The sequence below is a fragment of the Camellia sinensis genome, chromosome 2 (genome assembly GCF_055761805.1).
Source record: "Camellia sinensis isolate YWXY chromosome 2, ASM5576180v1, whole genome shotgun sequence".
In the NCBI taxonomy this organism is placed as follows: Eukaryota; Viridiplantae; Streptophyta; class Magnoliopsida; order Ericales; family Theaceae; genus Camellia; species Camellia sinensis.
This window is the reverse complement of record NC_138962.1, coordinates 60,845,947-60,851,024: the sequence shown is the minus strand read 5'-3', so window position 1 is coordinate 60,851,024 and position 5,078 is coordinate 60,845,947. Positions and strand designations below refer to the sequence as shown.

At 36.7% G+C, this 5,078-nt stretch overlaps 1 non-coding gene across 1 annotated transcript; it reads right to left on the bottom strand.

Moving 5' to 3' along the window:
- Positions 1–509: 509 nt before the first annotated feature.
- LOC114281593 (uncharacterized) lies at positions 510–4,141 on the bottom strand. The gene is made up of 2 exons (XR_014360981.1): positions 985–4,141; positions 510–910 (listed from the first exon to the last, which is right to left on the bottom strand). It is a non-coding gene; the product is annotated as an uncharacterized LOC114281593 (transcript).
- Positions 4,142–5,078: the final 937 nt, after the last annotated feature.

Genomic DNA, 5,078 nt, shown 5'->3' with positions numbered 1-5,078 from the left:
TCTTGGAAATCTGTTACGTACTTCTAAAATCATATCAATTCAGTGTATCCAAAAATAAACAAAATCAATTTATCTGTTTGGCAATGAAAATAAATTTTCACCTATTTGTTTTTGAAGTTTACATAGATGAGAACTCTCCATTCTACACCGAACTTGGAAGAAAGGTAATCATGGAGGATGTATCAAAGTATGAACAAGAAGAAAAAGAATAAGTGAAAGATAATTAAATATGCATCACAAGAATAAATCAAACGGTGTTCACCTTACTCCACTAAAGAAGAAATCACATAGTGTGAAGCATGCAATCAATTAAAAAATCGTGAGGACTACAATTTTATTGGAAAATCTCACCGCTTTTATCACTTTTAAGTGCTTGCAGAAAGTCTTGCTTCAGTGCATATCTATAGTCATACAGATAATAAAGTAGGGAAGTGAAAGAGAGTCATAGTAGAGGGCATGTGAACGATGAAACAATAATTAGAATATCAATTAGCGGCTAAAACCAAAACTAGAGAACAAGAACAAATGTACTCGATAAAAGACAACATATTGGTGACAGTCTTGTTCTGTAGTACATCAAATAAAATAGAAAATAGTAGGTCTGTTGTTTTCATAGATGAATACATACATGTAAAATTGCAGCAGCATAGACAAAAACACAAACAAGGAGGAACAAACACACATACAAAAGAAGCACTTAACAACAAGAAGAAGAAACAAACAAACACAAACAAAAGAAGCACTCAACAACAACAACACCACCATCGCATCCAAACTAACTTGGAAGTTCCATGCCAATGGGACCTCTGAACTATTTTGGAAAAAGAGGGTGGAAAGGATCCAGTGCTGCTAAATTTCGAAAGCCCATACGACCATCTTCAGAGAGCAGCATCGCTGCGAGATCTATGAACTTTGGCAGTCTTCAAGTTAGACAAGGAACTGCACAAAATATGAACATAAAACATTTTAAAGATGCAACATTACCTGAGGGTGCATAATTTTTGAAGACGTTCTTTGACCTCATCATTCTGCCACTGCAATTTTTTCCACCATTCCTGCTCTGCTTCAATAGTTGCTAGCTTTGCTGCGTTATCTTTGTTGAAAGGCAATTTAAGCAAAATAGGACACTTTAAAATCTCAATCTTCTCCAAGGATCCCCACTCCAGTGACTCGATAGCGCAGACACTTGTTAATTTTGGCATGTCAAGGAGAATCAATTGCTTCAGCTTTGGCAGTACGTTCAGATTTCTAACAGCGTCAGATTCTGCAATTATTTCTTCAATTTCTTGACACTTATCAATTTTCAAATACTGGATTTCATGAAGTTGTTGAATCACGCCAGCAGGAAAAATCTTGACCAGCATTTGCCAACTAATCAAATCTAGAGTCGTTAATTTGGTTAGACCTGGGCCCTTCCAAATGCTTTTCAGCTTTGGTAGATTTTTCAGAACTAAGTACTCTACCTTTGGTAATACTTCGCTGTCACCCACGATGGTTTCAATTGCATCACAACTTTCAATTAGACAACCTTGGACCACATTCATGCTAATCCCAAAGTCTGATAGCTGCTTGATGTGCTTGTGATTGACTAATTCCAATGCATCTGCTTTAGCAAGGGCCTCAGGAAATGGAAAACCGCTACTTGCACCATTGCAATATTTGATATACTTATCATAAAATTTGGGAAATTGAGAATTTTCAAAGTTTTGGCAACCAATGTAAAATTGAAATGTGGCATCTCTCCATGAACTATTTTTTGTCAAATATAGACTAATGCAGTTTCAGGACTACAAATATGGAGAGATGTACTAGACTTAAGCTCTATGACAACTGCAACCTTTTTGGATAAACAAATCTTTAGACTCTTAAATTGTTGCAATGTTGCTACTTCTTTTATGATATTCTCTACCATCTCATTGGGCAACTCCTCAACTGAATTCACATCAATAATCAATTCTTCCAATTTAGGAAGTTTTAGTTTAAATGTGCATTTTCATTTCCAGACTTAATAAAGGATACCCACAAGCGCCTCAAACAACTCAACTTTTCAATTTCAACTGGAATATTATTGAATGCAGTCCCCCGAATATCAAGTGCTTCAAGTTGCTCAAGTTCATCAATGTCAGAAGGGCGGTTGCTCAAATTTTTGCAATCAACTAGATATAGAACTTTGAGACTGTCCAAACTAGATATAGATGGTGGTAAAAAAAGAGTCCAGTATGAGATAAATCCAAAACTTCAAGCTTTTTCATATTTTTAAAGAACAAATCAGTGATTCTCTCCAGACACAAATTTTTCTGCAGGAAGAGTGTAGAAAGCACGGGACAATCAGGGGAATCTGGTAACTGGTCCAACTTATTGTCACCCAAGGAGATTCTATTCATCTCACTCCACAATTTCATATCCGGCGGCAGTTTTAATGCTTTGCTCGCTTTCACTAGATGTCTACTTTCAGGATAATCTTCTGTTACATACACAGCCACTTGTCGGATGAATTTATCCGTTTTAACATGATCCATACTCTTGCCCTCCTCGAGTACTGACAGCTCATGAAAATAATCCAATATTGAATTCCCATTTGTTGTGTTATTTCCGTTGAAAAGGAGATTGTTAGCTTCCCAACACTCTAACAAACCATTTTTGTTGATGTCTGTGTCTTCCGGATATAATGCAGAATAAAGAAAACAATTCTTACACTGGTCATCATCCAAGTTATCATAACAAAATTGCTTCAGCAATTCATATAATTCCCTAATGCCTCGGCATTCTCTTTTGACCCAACCCCTCCAACTATTCAATCCATCAACCCAAAGGTCTTCCTTGGCTTTCCATTTGAAAGTATTTGCTACATTTTTTATCACGAGTGGAAGTCCACCACAATCTTTGCACAATTTCTCTGCGACTCTCTTTTTTTTTTTTTATATCTTCAAGTAGTTCTGTCGGTCTCAAAACATCTTGGAACATCTTCCATGCCTCAGCTCGAGTTAAACATTTCACCTGAATTGCCATGTCCACCATTTTGGCACAAGCATTCAGCTGCCTAGTTGTCAATACTATCTTGCTTCGATTGTTGCTTTCAGGAATCCCAATCTCACTTAAATCAAGATAGGCCTTGACGTCATCTAACAGCAGCAAGTAACTCTTGTGCTCCAACTCCATTGATATTTTTTTGGCAACTTCTTGGGTATTGCGGGTGTCTCTGATGTTTAGTTTCAGTCTTTGCACAATATCCTGTTGCAGATGCTCCTTGCTCAAATTTTCCTTACTCTCCACTTTTGATACTTTGAGCCAGATGACTATGTCAAACTTTTTGGCAACTTGTTCACGGTAATACAAGTTGCGCATTATAGTTGTTTTTCCAATCCCCACTGTCCCATGGATGCAAATCCTCTTAATCTTCTCACGTTCCAGCAAAACCAGTGTCTCCTTTAGTGGCTCTAGAAGTGTTTTAAAACTGCTGATATCTTTCACAACACGTTCTGGTGGTGGATCAACCATCATTTCAGATATCTTTCGCGTAAGTTCCTTTATTTTTTTGAACATATTTCTTCTCTGTTCTATGGAATCCAAACTTGAAGGACACCAAAAAGATGACTCTTTGCCTTTTTGTCATATTCAGCTAGTAAATCCTTCGCCTGGCTAATCAATTCCTTGCAAGTTTCAGATGACTCCATCTTATCACTAAGCTTAACAAGAGAAAGAAGCACATGAGCTGCCTCGTTTATAATATGAGGATTGTCCTCTGCATTGTCTGTGCTGACGAGTTTGCTCAAGTGTGAATCCCAAAATACTTGCTTTACTTGGGACATGGCCTGCACCACTGCTGCTGCTGCCGATACTACAGTGGAAACTGTTGTTATTGTAGTCATTGTTCTGCCAATCAAGAAACGCAGAAACTGTAACAGAGAAGTTGAAAGAAGCAAAAGCAAGGATGGATATAAGCTGCCATCTTTAATTCCTGCTCATGTCAAATATCACCTCAATTGTATTACCTAGGATGATATTTGAGCTGCCAGTAATAGTAAATCAAATGGAATGGCAAGTCAATTTACTATATATAGGCAATGCATTTGTTGTTGCAATCAATAACAGGACAAGAATCGTATTGAATTAACAATAATGAATTTTTTTTGTTTTCTTTTCCCACTGTAAGACCATCTCCAAAGCAGGTAGCAAATGTGTTGTTGGCTATCTTATATGCAGATTTGCTACCTTCATTTGTTATTATTGAGATTTGGCACTTCAATTAAAATAGTAAACCTTGTTATTTTATAATTATTTAGAAGTAACATCAAAATGTAATGGATGAAATTGTGAATGGATGTCATGGCCCACTAATAACATTGTTCAAAAGTATTCATTCGGTGTGTGAAATTCAACACAACAAATTTGTCATGTTTTGAAGAGGATAGCAAACTTCATTTGCCATTTGTTGTGTCAATTCAGCTTTGTTTTTATTTATGTGACACAACAATTAGCATTTGCTATGTTGATATGGAAATGGTCGGACAAGTACTTCCTTATGGAAACTGGAAAGCCAGCTTGGAAATGGGTGGTGTGACTATAAAAATAAGATTTGGAAACATGCTCATAGACACTTGTGTGGCGATTGTTGGAACTTGAATAAAAAGTTTTAAAACTTCCCTTTAGTTATGTATTGCTAGTACAAGTGGTTGTGCTGCAGTGTAGCGTGGCCACAATTTTTTGAAATTGTTCTCTTTCTTTTTTAATTTATTTATTTTTATTATTTTTTCCGTAACCGTTATAAGGCAATGGTTTTTGTTTGGCCACAAGTTCTATCTAATGAGAACCAACACCATGACCAAGAGGTATGGCTTTCACTAACAGACTGTCCATTAAGGATATGAGCTCCCACGTTTTCTTCACCAGAAAAAAGCACAGGGTTTCTCTTATCTCTCATCTTTGATTTTCTTACTTTCACATATTGTTTTGAGCAATTTCAATCATAGATGGTTCTACATGCCTTCTAGTGTGCACGAACACTAGAAGGCTAGTAGTAATTTGGGTTAAATCGTGGAGCTATTAGTTGACCGTCACTACCTTCGTGTGGGGAGGCA